Genomic DNA, 18,845 nt, shown 5'->3' on the forward strand with positions numbered 1-18,845 from the left:
TTAGTTCATAATTAACTTTATTTTCATATAAAAAATAAATTACATCTCAACGTAAATTTCTTACATAATCATAACCAAAATTACTTTTCAAAGTAAATTTACTATACACGACTTACTATTAAAAGTAACATTTTCAAGTAAAAGTAAACAGTCTTTTAATGTAAATTACTATTACTTGTAAAAATAAATTACTTATTCAAGTAATAGTTACTCATTTAAAGAACTTTCAAGTTTTAATACAAAAAATTATCAAAATTTGATTACAGACCAAAAACAAATATAAAAATTGTATCTTAAAGTTCCAGGAGGATGTTGTGATGATTTTAATACACCCTGGAGTCAAAAATTTTCAATCCGTATAAATAAATTTATCTTTTTAAAATGAGTGTAATTAGTATAGAATTTCCAATGCATACAATAATAAGTCTTTGTGAATTATTCATCGATTTATGAAAAGGGCGTATTTTTTCCCCTCAGCCCCCTTCCACCTTAAAAATCATAAAATTTTAAAATCAAAAATTTTATTACTTATGAAAAGTTGCCAAAATTATATTTCAGACCACAAACTAATATGAGACGGTTATTTTGGAGATGGAGTAGGATGTGGTGATAATGGTTTAACACACCCTAGTATCAAAAATGTTTACTCCTTATAAATAAATTTATATTTATCAAATCGAGTAAAGCTAGTACACAATTTAAAATGCAAACAATCATATTTATGTTTTACAAGAATTTACATGTAGTAGTGGTGTATGCATTGACTTGTGGGAGCGCGTGTTCCCCCTCCCCCTCCAACTTTAATAACATGAAAAATCAAAATTTTAATTCCAAAAAAGTAAAATAAAATTAATTTGCTGATTAAAAAGCTTCCAAATTGAAACTTAAATTTGACTTTTGACCTTTTGAAGCCATAACTTGAGTTTTCTTTAATGGGAGAGGGGTCTTTGCTCTTGTTTTCTGTAATTAAGTTTTTTCCCATCATACATTAGAGTTAGAATATTTAGTATTATCCCATTAATAGCAGAGTTTTTGCCCAACAATTCTATTTGACATTATGTTGGTAGACAATTTTAATAACTACTAAATTTTAAAAAAGATAATACAAGCACTCTTGTTCAAACTTTTCTTTTTGTCTTTCATCGCTTTTCTGACATTTGCACAACTGTTTTTTGAAATCTTCCTTTTTTTATTGGCTATTTGAATAGAACACAAAACTGACATAATCGAGATAATACAAAATTTTAATAACTTGATCTTAATTTGCTTAAGAAATATAAGAAATTGTTACACTATAAGAAATTGTTGCACTAGATTCTTTGGTATCTCTAAACATTTCCAGAAACTCTTTACTTTCTATATTGTGAAACCTTGCACTTGATCCTTCTTATTGAGAGTCTCGGTTTTCAAAGAGCATAAACATCTTATTGATTTTAAATTTATCGAACTAAGTACTCCCAAAAAAATTTGATTTTCTGATAAAGAGTGTAGTTAAGTTATACCTACAAACTTGAATTGTTTTCAAAATGTTATTTACAAACTATAAACCTTCCACATGATCAAAACAGTATTCTCAGTTAACATACAAAAGTTTTTTTTCTATGGTAAAGAAAAATACAATGAATTTTTAAGCAATCTAAAATCATTTTTATTCTAATTTAAAAATTTACCAGCAGTAACATGTGCAAATAGTGTAAGATACAAAAAAACGTGTAACAAGAAAACACTGTAATATATAAAAAGTTTATATATATAATAAAAAGTCATAACAAAACACCATGATATTTGTTTGTTATATATATAAAAAATCAAATTTTCTGTATATAATATGCATGTATGTATATATATATATATATATATATATATATATATATATATATATATATATATATATATATATATATATATATATATATATATATATATATATATAACTTATTTAAATGCATTGTTAGTTTGTTTGTATTTATATTTATCATTTAGTGAATTAACTCTCTTTTCTATTTTTTTGTGCAAGTTTAAAGGTAATATAAAGTTATATATTTAAAAATATGAATATAAAGTTATAATTATTTTAAATATGCAATTTTATGTTTAACTATAAATTTGTGACTAAAAAATCAACATATATTAAAAAAAAATCCGCCCCCATATAACTGCGGTTAACGAATTCTCAAAAACAAAAATTAGATTCCAAAAGTGCTACTTTTTATAGGCTAAATGCTACATTTTTATTTTCTATGAAATTTGGGAATTAGATAAAAATTGTGAATCAAAAACTATTTGCATAGGTTCGCAAACTATCTGAGCATATCCTTACCAATAATTCAATGTGAGAACAAGTTATCAAAATCACTTACTACAAAATTTACCAAAATTAAAGTTTAGCTATTGTTATACATTATATATATTAAGTATTCTCGATATATATATGTATATATATATATATATATATATATATATATATATATATATATATATATATATATATATATAAATGTATATATATATATATATATATATATATATATATATATATATATATATATATATATATATATATATATATATAAATGTCAGTGTATTCTACAAATAGTGTACTCAATGCTCTTACAGAACAGAGCAATAATAAATTAGTAAAAACACTTATCTAACTTTTATCTTCTACAGCATGTTTCGCCATCAGTAGTTTTCGCCTTCCTGATAAGCCTACTGATGGCGAAACATGCTGTAGAAGATAATAGTTAGATAAGTGTTTTTACGAATTTATTATATATATATATATATATATATATATATATATATATATATGTATATATATATATATATATATATATATATATGTATATACATATATATATGTATATACATATATATATGTATATATATACATATATATATGTATATATATACAGAGCAGCGGTGCGCATAGGTAGGTATATTTTGAAACCCTATTACAGGCTCAGAATATACAAAAATATGAGCAATTTGATTGGCAGATTTTGAAAGAGAGGCAATTACACATTTGTTAAAAAATATATTTAAAATTTAAACAGATTTATCGAAATAAATTTCATAGTAATGATAAACTAAGTTTATCAATAAACTAAGTTTATTAATACAAGTCTTGTGTTACTATCAACACAGGAAATTTATTTTATTTTAGGACTCTTCAGAGTACTTAAAAGGTATCAAAGTTTGTACAAGAGAATTTTAACTCCTATAAAACTCAAACTTTTAATATAGTTTACCTTAGTGATGGAGGTTTTATCTGTTGCTAATTTAAAGAAATGAAAAAAAATATATGTGTTGAAGTAAATTCAAAACGATTTATAAATGTATTTCTGATAAAGTATATTCTTGGTCTTGAAGCATACTCAAATACAAAGTTTATATACAGTTGTACGAGACTACTTATGTAGTCTCGTACAACTGTATATAAACTGTCAATATATGAGCTCTGAGGAGATTTTGTTTTCATGTTTTGTTTCAACCTTAGTTTTGAGGTGACTGATATATTTTTTTATTACATAACTCTAATAAAACATCGTCTTAAATCATTAAACACTTTTTAAAAATTTAGAAAAATTTTGGCAGGCTACATTAACTTATATATCAAATATTATTTGAAAATTTAACAAAAGAAGTGAAATTTATATGTTTGTCTATTAAACCGTAATTTTTTGTACAGTCACATATAAACACTGACATTAAAAGCAAGAAAAATTATTGATGTCAAATAAGTTAACCAAATAAAATTGGATTATAGCAAATGATTGTGGCATTTATGTTGTAATAATTGAAAAAAAAGATTTAAAAAAATCAATTGTTTAAATGAAAGAAGAGTAATAAAAAAATACAATAAAATTATCAAAAAAAAGAACTAAATCAGCTGTCATGCTATGAATATTTTTGTTATTATCAAATGTGTTTTGTATGTATAAACTCTTAAAATACTTAACTTGAATTTGCATGTGTGCAATTTTGCAAGATTTCTAAAATGTGTTTCTCAACAAATGTAACATCCATGTTCTATAAAGCATGCTCAATACAAAGCTTATATGCAGTTGCACCAGACTACTGTTAATGTACTTAAAGTATGTAAAGTATAAATTTTAAGCTGAGACTCTCTCTTTTGCTCTAAGCTCATTACTGCATCTTTATACCAACTTGTTAATTATAAATATTTAAACATTTAAATTTTAAGAAAAAGAAAATTTTTACAGATGTTTTACCAAACTAGCCTACATGTTACCTACGAACTCTGAAGAAGTTATTGTTAAAATTAAATTTTGAAAAGGCTGATAAGGCGTACTTCAATATTTTTCTTTACTTAACTTTGTGAAAAATCAAAAAAAGTTTGTTCGTGTATTTTAACTTATATATAAAAAGGATAAAAGTTGTATATTAATAATAAATTGGAAAATTTAACAAAAAAAGTGATTTTTTTCTACTGAATAGTTCTTTTGTACAGTTACATATAAGCGTTGATATTACAAGCTAGCAAAGGGCATTGAAGTATAAAAACTTAACCAAATGAAGGTAAATTATGACAATTATTGTAATAAAAAAAACTTCATCAAAACAAGCTATAACATTTGAAGAAGCAAGTTTAAAAAAAAAAATTATTAATATTATTTCAAAAAAAAAATGACACGCCTCTAATTTTATATTATTATACAAGAGGTATTCACAGAAATTCAATAAAAAGCACACTTGATTTTATTGTTTATACCAAAGATTACATAATAAAACTATTCATAGAATTTGGAAATATGAAAGATAAATATTTCTGCTCTAGAAAAATGAAAAAAAAGTTTTTTTTTCAATTTTTTTTTTTTAATTAGGAGTATATAATGTAAAATAAATTGATAGGATAATAAATGTAAAATTTATCAAACATTGTTGCTTTATTTGATATTATTTACCATCAGATGCTATTAAAGGGTAAAAAATTTTTACCAATTATAGAATACAATAACCAATATTTTGTTCAGGTTAAAAGCTATATATCAACAAACATGTGCTTTATGTGTATTGACTTTTGAAATTGAAATAAACAGCAACATGAACTTGTATGTTTGCAATTTTTCTTATTTCTACCTTTTTACACTTAGTTTTTCATAAAGATGTGGTAAGTTAAGAGTTATTCATTTTTATAATCAGTTTTCTATATCAAAACACACTTGTGGACATCAGGTTATACATTTTTTCTTATAGCTTGTTATGCTACAATGCTTTGTAATCTTTTATTAATATACTATACCAAAGGCAATCTAAATCAGCTCTTGCTTACAATTGCTTTTAATTTGAGAATGTTGCAAGTTATCTGGGCTAGCTATAATAATCAATATTCTCAAACTTAAAATGTTTTAGTGATGTATACAATATATATATATATATATATATATATATATATATATATATATATATATATATATATATATATATATATATATATATATATATATATATATATATATATATATATATATATATATATATATATATATATATATATATATGGTAATAATAATAATAATAAAGGGTAAAGTTCTGAAAAGAAATTAGGTTATTGAACCACGGATCTCTAGCTTCTGAGACGCGCTTGCCTCAGAAGCTAGAGATCCGTGGTTCAATGCCACCTGTTTTATAACATCGGTAAGAAAGGAGCAGGGTTGCCAGATACTTGGCGATATCGGTAGCCAGAAATATATAAAAAAAGTAGCCAGAAATGGCCAAAAGTGGCTATACAGTAGCCAAATTCTCCGCGATCGCATTGCTTTAATTTTGAAAATGCAAATCTTATTTGCTTAAATAAGACGATCAGATAAAATTGCACCAGTGATTTTTTAGATCATTTCAACCGTAAAAACTGTCGTAGTTACAAAATAAAAATTAAAAACAAGTTAATAATAGTTAAACAAGTTAATAATAGTTAAAAAAGTTAATAATAGTTAAAAACAAGTTAATAAATAAAAACTTCTTTTTATGCATTCTTTAATAGTAAATTATTAACTATTTTATAGTAAACATGATTATTTTATATTTTTTATCGAAAAATTAAATCTATAAAAATAGTTTATTTAATTTACTGAATATTTTTTAAAAACGTCATTTAAAATTATTCATATGATCATTTTTATAAATTTTTTTTATAAATTATATCTGCATTTATAACAAAAACATTGAAAAAGTTTGAAAGTTTTGACTTTACACTTAATAAAATAAAAATCTAATAATAAAGTTAATTTATTAGGGGATTAACTTATTTCTTGAACCCGCTTCCCCGGGATTACTTCATTTCTCAAAAAAAATAAAAGTTATATATGCAAATGTTTTCTCTAAACGGTTTTCAATGGCGCCCCTGAATTTAAAATTTATTAGGTATGATTAATATATAAAATTTTTTGGCTTCTCCGGCTTCAATTTTATCTCAAAATAAATAACTATTAATATATAATACTATAAATACTATTATTAAATAAATATTAAAATTGTTTTTAAAAAGTTTATATGTGTAAATAATTGCTTAAAAATTGTCCAAACGTGCCCCTAATTTAACTAGTATATTTATAATTAATTTATTAGTATATTATATACGGTTTTTATCTTTTATTTTTGAATAACGTAGCTAAACTACACTTTTTTTTGCAAGAAAGAGTTTCATAAAAAAATATATCCGTAATTCATTCATAGTTTAACAAAAGTTAAAAGTAAAAGAACCTTAGAATGTTAGATGTTTGTTAAGACAAAATATTTGGGCAGCCACTTAGTTTTTACTTTTAAGAATTAACAAAATACTCCTGTTAGAATGCCAAAAAGTTATAGTTTTGGGGGTACAATTTTCATATTTTTTTAGATAAATATTTGGGATATACTTTTTTCAATAGGGACCTTAGAATGTCAGGGTAAATAATAGGTCGTAGTTCTTCCAATTTTGATTAGAAAATCATAAATTTCTGCATAAAAGCATAACTTTCCCTGCTGAGTATGTTTTTAAATATTTTAATCAAATACCTTTTTTACTTTTTATATTTCACAAAAAAATGCTTGGTTAAGGAACCTCAGAGTGCTAGGTAAATCAAATTTAATTAAAAGAAATTAAAATCAATTTTTATTTAACTAATTCTTGACGTTATTAAATTTATACTTCGGTAAAGTTCAACTATCAAACCTCCTTCAAAACATATTTTAGTCAGTTTTCTTCGTTTGCTTTGAAAATTAAAGTGTGTTTACTTAAGTGAAGTGCGAGTACGAAAATGTGTTTTGATATTCCTTTAGAGTTGTGAATGAATAAGATATGAGAAAGAATTTAAATCTTAAAGTTAAACAAAATAACAAATCCTCATGTAACGTTCAAAGAGATGCCATAGAGATTAAAAAATAAGCAGTAAAAGGAAGCAGTGGCGGATCCAGGTCATTGTCCTAGGGAAAGGAGGGGGTAATTTGACCAACAAAATAGATCTGCTATTTTTTTCTTCAGATGAACCACTTTTTTATTTGATTATTTAAAATATTTTTAGAAAAGTTTGCTAATAAATATATTGAATGTATCTGTATATAAAAATCTAAAAAAATCGAATGTTAAAAGTAAATATTAGTCTGCTATAAAGGACGGATTTATAACCTCGCAGTCTTGTCTGCCTATAGGTAAATCTGGCCCTGTCTGTAATGTGCAACAAAAGACAAAATAATATCTTTAGTATATTCTTTTTTTTAATAAAGACTTTTATAAATTTAACAAACTACAATATAAAATTGAGCTTTCTAGTTTTTGAAGATGTAAAACTATCAATAATCTTTTCGACATTTATAATGCAATCTCTATGGTTATGCATCATAGTTAATTCATTTAATCTTTCTTGTCCTATATTGGATCTTAACCAAGTTTTAAGTCTTTTTAAAATAGAGAAACTCCGTTCTCCCGAAACAACGCTAACAAGAAGGGTGTAAAGCAGTTCCAAAATACATTTAATTAAAGGTAAGACATTACCATCATTATCATCATGTATGCTTCCGGCGCAACTTCGGGTAGGTCTTGTTGCTCATTGATTGCGTATTTCCATTTAGCTCCCAAAATTCAAATTCTGAAGAAATTTTCATTAATTGGACATTCTCATCAACAGTATTTATGATGAGCAGCCCTTTCATAAAACTCAGTATATTAGTTATGGATGCTGTTAACTCTGTCTTTGTTTTATTTAATAAATATCTAGGTATTGCTACATTTAGTTCAAAAGAGTTCAAAGTTTCATCAGAAAATTGGGCTCAGATTTTGCATTTTTTAGTAATGCGGCCTTTGTTGAAGAATCCTGTTCATTCCACTGAAATATCAAAGCAAGTATTTCTACTATATTTATTAAACAAGATTTAAAACTTAACACATAACTATTTCGTTCAATCCGTCTCGTTTCGCATAAGCTTGTAAGCATTTCCTTATTTATATATTTAAGAACATTACTTCGCTTCGGCGAAGCTTTAAAAAATGATATTAATTCTTTCATTGTGCCATATGTATTTCTTACAGCTCGCACAGACAAACATTTTGAAGTTGATAAGTTTAAAGCATGGTTGTAACATGGACTTTTTATTGCGTTTGGTAGGATCTTCTGTAATTTTGTGACTGCTCCGTTGTTTTCACCTAACATAAGGCTGCATCCATCAGTACCTATACCAACATAATCCTTTAAATTGAAGCCGAGCTTTGTCAATGTGTTTGCAACTGTATTTGCCAGCAATTCTCCAGTTAAACAGGTTCATAAGTAAAATCAGAACAATTTTCAGTATGGCAGTTTACAAAACCAATAAATTCTTCGCAGGTTTTACAGGTATTAACATCAATATATCTTAATGCGACTGTCATTTGAGAACTATGACTGGTATCCGTTGTTTCATCAAATATAACGCTATAAAATTTTCCTTTAAAAATTCTTGTTTTAATTAAGTCCTGAAATTGATGAGCGCATAGTTCAATTATTTCATTTTGAATACTTTTACTTATGGAAGTTGCTTTAGAATTACAGTTATTCAAATGGTTTTTTTAAATATTGTCCTATGGGGATTACTCGTAAGTGAAGCAATTCCCAAAGATTGCCATCATTAATTACTGAAGAGTTTTGATTTATTCCAGAGATCTGCCCATCATCGCGATGACCTCGCAGAGCAATATTCTGTTGACCAAGAAATATTATAGATTCAATTATAGGCTTTAATCGTTCTCGATTTTCTTTAGCCTGTTTAAATCTTCTTTCGTAAACTAAATTATATACATCTGAAGACGGACATTTATATGTTCGTCTATAATTTATAATTTATCTGATGCTGCCAACATAGCAACTTTATGATAGGCATTGCAATCATGTAACTGTAAGTCTCCATCCTTACCCAAAAGTTAAGTATTGTAATTTCAATAACTTATTTTGATACCTCCGAGGTTTAAACAAGCCAGAGTTAACAATGATGACCATGTTGAATGTTTTGGTAAAGAAGCAAGCCTGTATAAATCTCCGTGGACGTCAGATCACTAAGCTATCACCAATTGCTCAACAAGCACTATAAACAAAGAAGCTTAGTAAAGAAGTTTCTTTTTAGAAACGTTGGGATGCAAATTATCAAAAATACATCATAAAAAAGAGGCAGAATACTGTTTCTATAAATTGTGCCTATAACTACACAAAAGAATTGGTGTGTAACTTAATGAGTTAGCTAAAAAACTTATAAATATAATAAATAAGTAATGTTTTCATTGATGAAAATCAAGTAGAAACAGGTGTATGGCGGGAGATATTGATACCACTAGATTTTACAATCATAATGAACCTTCCCTTCCCGCGCTCCCTCCATGGGAGTCATTCTTCAAGATTTGACTGTGGTGTATTGACATTTCTAAGAAGCAAAAACATTCGAATTTCTCTACCGGACAAAATTGATACAACACAAAAACATTCGAATCACTCTACCTGACACAACTGGTGTTACCCAACTCCTTGATCAAATCAATCAGAAATTGCACTCTAAGTACAGAAGCGCTTATCTGTTACAAGAATATCTTGATATCTGTACAAAGTACAAATATCTGTTTTAGCAACAGAAATATAATTCCTAACACTTAAACAAAAAACAAATAAAGGCGTAAAAGGTGAGTCCTTTACCATTTGCGTATAAACTATTAATGATGTCTATTATTCCGTTTTTTAATATTCTACTTATGTAGTAACATTAAACTAGTTTTAGGAGCGGGTTTGTGATTGATTGGGGTAAGTATCCGGTTTTAAAATTTTTTTTCACCATTTTCTGATGAAATAACTAACAAAACAAAAAAATACTGAAGGTCTTTTCCCCAGAAAAAATAAATTTATTAAAAACCTATTTTTATATTTTATACCATTCCTTATAAAATTGTATTTGGGAGAATTAGCTAATAAGCAAATTTATTTTCTCCCTAGAAAACATTAAAACTAGCCTGATGGCGCACTAAGTATTCATGATGCCCGGGGTAAATCATTTTTGAATTTTCCGTTTTACACCACTCCCTCTCCCCTCCACTATATAAAGCTCCTCCAATATTTAATATTCTGTATCAATTCATTGCACAAATCAAATATTTAACCGCAACAAGGGAAAACAAACGCAACAAGGGAAAATAAACGCAACAAAGGAAAACAAACAACAACAAGGGAAAACATGTTCTAGATAATATTACTATAGTATTGTCTTTACTATTTTTCTGAAATATTTATATTTGATGTCAATCAGTAATGATGCCCAGGGAAAACCAACCTGGATTCTGCTCCCTCTGTGCAGTCCCTGCTAGAGACAAGTAATTTGACGCGTGTTAAACACTTCTTTAAGCACTTTTGTATATATTCTTTTTTTTAACATTAGCTTTAGCAAGCAAATCATTTCTTATGTGTTTTTTGCATATTTGTGTGATAGGATTACAAACATTAACTTTTATGTAAAGAGTAATAACACAAAGGTCAGCTGTTATAGATTTATTTATGACTCTATAATTTTCCGTGCGTTCCTTGAAAGACTTATTTCATAGTAAAAAAAGCTTTGCTAATGCTGATTGGTATAAGAACATGGAGGCAATACTTCGACGGAATTAGATTAGTTTCGTTTTAATTAGAACTTAGACGATCATTTTGTTAATATTAGATTTACGTTTACACAATAAAATAAAGCTTTAAAAACTTTTTTTTCATTTTGCCAACACATTTAACAATAAGTTAATCTGCATTAAAAAAACGCGATAAATAATGCAGCTTTTCCAAAGCATCTCTTCTTATAAAGGGTCTTTTTGAACATTTGTTCATTCCATTTAAAGATTCATGAATATTTTGAGTTTTACCCTGTAAATATTTTTTCTACGCCTTTTCGTTTGAACAGCCTCGGAATGCACTAATATGTAATGAAACTTACCCGTGAAAATAATATTCCTGATCTGGTTTTTTCTAATATTATTTCCCTATATCTTATGTTAAGTGTCCATTAAGTGCAAGTAATCATAACTCAGTCCTCTTTTATATTAACACCTTGACCTATGACCAGCCTGATAAAGGTTCTACATCTTTTTATGATTTTTAAAAAACTGATATTATTGGTTTTATTTCTTACTTATCAAACATAATTTGGGAGAGTTTAATATAGTATATATGTTATATTAAATGTTAAATATTTAAAGATTCAATTTATTTTTATTGAACTTTTTTAACCTTCAAGATACAGGATACTGTACCTTAAAAAAAAAAATCTGGATATTCAATATCTGTGTACAGTTATCCAACAGGTGTATTCCATTTTAAGATAGGTTAAACCAAATTTAATAAAAACTACTTTATAAAAATAATCAATATTTTAAATTAAACTTACTTTGCGTAGACATATGTCCATCAAGCAAAAAGTCAAACTTGTAAACATGTAAACTTACTGAAAGAAAGTCAAGACATGCCAAGTGTAGTTAAAACTCGATGGCCCAATTATTTTTATGTGTAAGTTTATGGATACTGTGAAACAAGTTTATTCAAAGGCTAGATTCCGATTTCCACATATGAAAAAAACAAAAAAAACAGTAAGTTTGATTAGGATGAGTAACGTTTGGTTATGTGCGATTGGGAGAAGAATTCAACATCAATGTACCGAAATATTAATGTTTTTTTACACAACATTTTAACAAACATTAGCCTCATGGCGACGAGTAAGCTTGTTTACATTTTTATCATTAAACCTATGACATCAGAAATACAGGGAAGCCTCGAAGCATTGAAGGGAAGCATCAATGCATTGAAGGGAAGCCTCGAAGCATCGAAGAGAAGCATTGAAGGGCTGCCGGTTATCGAAGTTTTCAAATATAAGCTTATAGAGTGTAAATATTTATTATTATTTGATTTAAAAATTTCCAGAGCTTCATATGTTAATGGGATTTGTTAATCATATATCAATGTATATAACTGTTTAGCGACCTAAATACAAAGACTGGGTGTTTTTTTTTAGTGACCTAAATACAAAGACTCACTTTTTTTTTTTTATACATTTTTATTTTACAACTACAAAGTAATTACAAGTAACCAATCACTGATTGGCAGTAAAGATATCCAAACTTAAATCGTAAATATAAAGTTCGAAATATACGAAGTAAATAAAAATGTAGTTGCTTACAACTCCGAGACATGAATAAAATAAATACCAATTACAACAATATAATAATGTGTACGTAAAGATAATCAGAGAAATATATCTCTAAATTACTCCAATTAAAATAAAAAATACAATAAATAAAAATAAATCTGCTGATTTTTCGAAGGGGAGTTTAGGTGTTTCACTATAAGTTTATGTACCACATTTCAAAAAAATGTTAGTGTATAAATATGATAAAAACGAAATTTGTGTAAGCTTGATAAAAAGAATTACTTATTTGTAGTCATAGGAAGCTCACAGAAGACTTAAGTCAGTCTTGTCATCGAGTACCTTTTTCTTAGAAGTGTATAACACATAAAAAATTAGTTGAATACGCGGTATATATGTATGCGTTACATATGTACCTTCTTATTAATATTATTTTTTTATCGATTTGTATTAAAATTTAAGTTATATTTATATATTTATTTATTCAAATTTAAAAAAATTCCTTACAGTTGTATAATTTGATTATTGTAGTTTTTTGCTTTTTTTTTTAGAGAGTGTTCGTTGTTTAAGTTTAATAGTGATTCGTTTCTGGAAACTAATTTGTTGAACAAATAGGGACCACATGTAATTGAGAATTTTGAGAGTCTTGTTGTTTCAAAAGGTATCTTAAAGTTGCCTGTTGCTCTTGTATTGTATTTATTTATATTGTTTTTAAAAAAGTGTGCTGTAAAATATTTTTTGATGTATTAGGAGAGAGTACCATGGGGGAACATATGAAGGCAATATATGTAGGCTAACTCTTAAATACTGAGACCAACTTTCAATAAAGCTACTAATTGAACTTATACTACTTTTATGAGAAAATTTGAGAAATTAGTTCAAGTAAATTTCGGAAGTTCCTTAAACTAATTTCTCAAATTTTCTTAACTCTGGTTGTCTTCAATTAATAGCTGACTTCAATAGTTCCTAATTATATGCTTTAAATTGACTTGTTTAAATTGATGTTACTGTTTTATTAGCATATTACTATTTTCTTATAGAATACTTTTCTAATTCACCTAATCTCAGCTCACTTGTAACTGTTTATTGAACTTACTTGGCATTCTCTTGGACGAATAGGAGCCTTAATCAATTCATTCAAAAATAAAGCTAATAATCTAACGGTTCATGTTTCACAAACCGGTTTAAAGCACTCTCTTAGAAGCAAAAGAATTGCTGACTGTCGAGCAGTACTAATTTATAGATTGAAAAAATGAGGTATTGTATATTTATATTTATAAGCTTAAAACTTTTAATAATTGCAAATATATTTCAAAACTGTTAGCTAACAGAATAAACAATTTTTTTTCTAAAATTTGCATTTTATCACGTTTACAGTGAGTTAGAAAAATAAGCATTAAAATGTCTTTTAAAGGAAGTTTTTTTTGTTTTTTTTTATTCGAAATTGTTTTAAAATAAAAAACTAAACTTTTTCAAAATCAATTTTTTTCAAAAAAGGGCACCCATTTGATTTTTAAGCTTCTATATACAGTATTCTGAAGAGTCACTGATAAAAATATTTTCATAAAAAATATTCTGGAAACTCTTACTTAAAACCTAAAACCTGTTATTGATCAATAGAAATTAAAAACTGTTCTTTTTCCTTTTTTCAATAATTTTTTTTTTTTTTGTAGAAATGTCTCTAGTTTCTTATCATTATTTTCCGTTTTGAAACGTTTTTTTTAACTTGTACTATGTTTTCATTTGTTTTGTTGTTATTGTTTTTATGTTTGTTTGTTTTCTTACCTTTTACTTATTTATACTTTTAAATCTTTTTTTTACTTTATTTTTTAATTTTTAGATCTTATGGATTTTATTTAATTTTTTGATTTCATTTATTTTTTTATTTTTAGTTTTATTTTTTTATTTTTACCGTCAAATTGATTAAAATAGTTTTTTAACTATTTTCTTCAGAAAATTTTTTTCTTCAGAGTTAAAAACTTTTAGAGTTAAAAATTTTTTTTCTTCTATGCAGTTTATATTATACATTATCAAATTAATGAAATATATAATAAATTGAAAATCAAGAAAAGAAAAAAAAAAGCATTTGCATCATAGTTTTTTTCGTTTCTGCAAAGATTGATTGATTAATTGGAGCAAAAGATTGCAAGACTGCAAAGATTGATTGATTAATTGGAGGATAATTGGAATATTTTCTTTAAAAAAATCAGTTGCCCTTATCTCTAACCAAAACCAAGGGTTTTTTAATGAAACGCAAAGCGTATTTTTATTTTTAATTTTTCTTAGATGTTATTTCTTTTTATGTAGCGTATGGGCATGTAGTTTGTAGTGTAGCTTGCATGGGTATGCTGCTTTTTTGAGTGTTTAATACCTTAACATGTTTAAATAATTTATATTCTGCATTTTTTCATTTTTAAATTTAAAATCAATGAATAACTGCGGCTCTCTAACCATCTCTTTTTACCCCACCCACTAGCAAAATATAAAAAAATTTGCTAATCGAGTTTGCTGATCGAGTTTTGTTACTTTGATTGTCGTACCTTGCTTTAAGAAATTGTTTTTTTGTTTTGTTTTTTTGTTTTCTTGTACCAATAAACCTTAAAAAATTTATAAAAAGTAGTATTACGATCAGTTTATACACAAGTAGCATTTGTTTTTTAAGTCTCTCTATATGCCCTACTCTACCCTAATCAATTAAGGCATCATTAGGCAAAAAAAATTAAACCACCAAAAAGTTACTATATATCAAGACAAGTTAAATATAAAGTTGAAATTAAGTTTAACAAAAATGAAAAACAAAATTAGAAATATATAATTTATTATCTACAATAGTGAATTTTTATTAAATACAAATTGACGGTTGAAGTTTTTTTAAATGCAAATTTTTTCATAGTATTGTGTTTCTATCGTTTTGTTTGTTCATCTTTCAAGCCAATTGTCTCCATTTCTGATCCATTCAAACATATCTGAACACCCATGTCACATTCTTCGTTTGTTCCCCCATTTTTTCGACACTCTTTTCCTTCGTCGAAGCACTCCTAAAGCAAGATAAAAAATATATATAACAGAATTGTAATAAATACATTGAACAATTAAATTATTGTAACTTAAAATAATATATTATCCCAAATATGAATATATATTTACATACGCTTGAACTTCTTTCAGCTTTTACATTTAAAACCCCAAGAATAAGTACAAACATCAAAACAACCTTCATTTTGATGAAAACAAGTTGATCAGTGGTTTTAAATAAAAATTGCAGAATTAATCAAAGCTAGAAATTCTTATAAGCACTTAGAATATAGGATTGTGGGAAAGTTTACCTTTCACATACAAGCGTATTAAATAGATTCCATACTTTACAGTTTCTATTTAACAGTTGTTTATACACGACGTAACGTAACAGGTGTGTACATACTACGTACAATGTAAAGTATTTAGTGTAAGAAATAAAATCCTCTCAAGATTTTTATTAAATGCTAATTAATATTAAAGTTCATCAAATTGCAAATAACAATACTAAAAATATAACAAAAAAGCATGAAATCAATAAAAATTAAAACATAAAACAACTTTTTTATGATAAGTATCCGTTTTACTGTGGGATTTTTTTTTTTTTGAATTCTATTTTGTAGATAAAATAAAACTTTTAATACGTCCGCAAAGGTAATTTCTTTATTAAAAAAGTGCGACTATTTTACTAGACTTGTTGTTGAGTCGTATTTAATTTTGTTGTTTGATTTGTATTGAATAATATTTTTTAGCCCTAATTAAATATTTTTATCTTATTTTTTTTTTATCATTTTAATTTGTTTTAACCTCCTAGTGTATGCCATTCTTATCAAATCATTAATTTTGATGTCAAAAAACACTTTTTAACTGTAAATTTTTTAACAAGGTTTTTTAATAAAGTAACCTTCCCAGTAGGCACTAGACGTACTTTAAACGTCTAAAATATAAATTAACGCGTTTAAATACGTGTTACGCTTTAAACACGTCTTGTCCCGACTGGATTCTAGCGTTGATAGTAACCTACTTCATCTTGTTTTATACTTTTTTACAAATTTTTAACGTATTTTAAGACAGTCATCATTTATAGTTGGTACATTTCAATTTAGTTTTGTAAAGTCATATTAAGATCACAATAAACTAAATTGTAAAAAAAAAGAAGATCAAGATTAAAAAGATTAAGCTGTTAAGATAAATTTTTTCATATTGTCCATTCCTCAGTAGGCATTGTTAAACTATTTGGGTTTATAGAAACTATAGATAGTTTACAAAAGCGTAGGTTGAATCAGGAGTGAAAATAAATTTGCACATTCATAAGAAACCTTTAGATAAACAAAATATACTAAATAATTTCAATTAATAGTCATTATAATCACTTTTTCACATTTGAGACCATTTTAAGAAGTTTGAAAAAACAATTTTGAAGATCATTTTCCTTAGAATCATAGAATATTCTGAAACTACTTAACAAAATGTGAATAAAACACATTAATCATCATGATTATTGTTAATCATCATTCATTGTTTTAATCATTATTAATTATTTTAATTAATCTTTACTTTGTTTGGAACACAAATATTTGAAAATGATCCACAAAACTTCTTAAAGATTTTACATTGTTCTTATTATGCTTCTTTTTTTTTGTTTTTTTTTTGTTTTTTTATCTTTACGATGTTGTGATTCTATCTATATAACTGATACAAATTTACAGTGTTTATAAAATATATGATGGTAAGAGAAAAAATAAAATCTCACAACTTTATAGAATACAAAAAATATAACTGCAGGGTATCATTATTATTAAAAGAATGCGGGAAACTTGCAGAAGACCAGATGGTCTTGTCATCAAGAAACCGCTTGTACTAGTAATATTTTTTGTATTTTTGTTTTTACATGTTTCTAGTTTCACGAAATATAATGGCAGTTCATTTTATATTGGATTCACATATAATAAAATGTAAGATAAAAAATAATTGATAAATGCTACATTTTGTACACATAAATATAAGATTAGGTATAAATAAAATTATTTTTGATTTATATATTTTTTATATTAATATTTGTTATTGGAGTTTTTTGGGATTTTCGTTTCAACGTTAATTTTGGCTCTAGTTTCCGTATTAGTTTAGTGTAAGTTCATATAATTGTTTATATTTAAAACGAATTTTTTTAGTAAGATTTCAAACAATTTAGGTTATTTAATTTTGTAATTATGGCATTTCTGGATATCAGTTTATTATAGAGATAGGGACCGCGATATGAAATTGTGAAACGCGATAGTTTTGTTTTTCTAAACCGTATATTAAAGTTTCCTACTTCTCGAGTGTCATATCTATTTCTATTGCTTTTAAAGAAATCATTTGAGAAATGTGATGGGACAAGCCTGAGTTTATATTTCAGCATAAACAATAAGTTTTGATATTAACTTCTTCATTAACCAAAAGATAAATAAGATAAAGATTATTATACCTTGATTATCCAAAAAGATAAATATAATAACGATTATTATATCTTAATTATTCAAAAATATAAATATGATAACAATTATTATACCTTGATTATCGAAAAAGATAAATATAATAACGATTGTTATAGGGTAGACCGGGGCTAGATGGCCGCAGGGGTAAGTTGAAGAACTGCGTTTATCTTCAGAGCCTTTCATCAGAAAGTGACAAAAATTACACAGAAATTTCCTTATAGACCATTTCATCATTCACTGTAGTATAGTCAGGATTTGCGCATGGGAGATATTGAGATTTATGCGTTTTTTGGACAAATATGTAACTATTAGAACATCGCTTCTTTTTTACTTTACGAAGAAAATAGTCGTATGAAAAAAAGTTGTAAAAGTTCCAGTCACTATTTACTATATCCAGTCAGACTTTTTTTTCAAAGTTGCCGTTTTTCAGGATCTATAGACTGTTTATTAAAAAAAAAACTTTTGGGGTAAGTTGACAAATTTTTTACGGGGTAAGTTAGCTCATAGCATTTACTATGGAAAAAAATATATATTTTTATAAAATTATAAACTTTTTTTTTTAATTTTTAACAATATTGAAAAAATTTATTCTTACAAAAAAATTAAAAAAAAGTTTTTTTTAGTTGTTTTTTTCACGGATAAAAAGTGGGCTACTGTTTGGCTTTTACACGGTCTAATATTTGGAACCAGCTTAAAGTAATATTATATTTTGGGATAAAATTG

General features: G+C 26.0%; 1 long non-coding RNA gene across 1 annotated transcript; it reads right to left on the reverse strand.

The window, feature by feature from the left end:
* Positions 1–15,431: 15,431 nt before the first annotated feature.
* On the reverse strand, positions 15,432–15,920 carry LOC124806557 (uncharacterized). The gene is made up of 2 exons (XR_010639465.1): positions 15,782–15,920; positions 15,432–15,668 (listed from the first exon to the last, which is right to left on the reverse strand). It is a non-coding gene; the product is annotated as an uncharacterized LOC124806557 (long non-coding RNA).
* Between the last annotated feature and the right edge of the window lie 2,925 nt (positions 15,921–18,845).

This window comes from Hydra vulgaris, chromosome 07, assembly GCF_038396675.1.
Source record: "Hydra vulgaris chromosome 07, alternate assembly HydraT2T_AEP".
In the NCBI taxonomy this organism is placed as follows: domain Eukaryota; kingdom Metazoa; phylum Cnidaria; class Hydrozoa; order Anthoathecata; family Hydridae; genus Hydra; species Hydra vulgaris.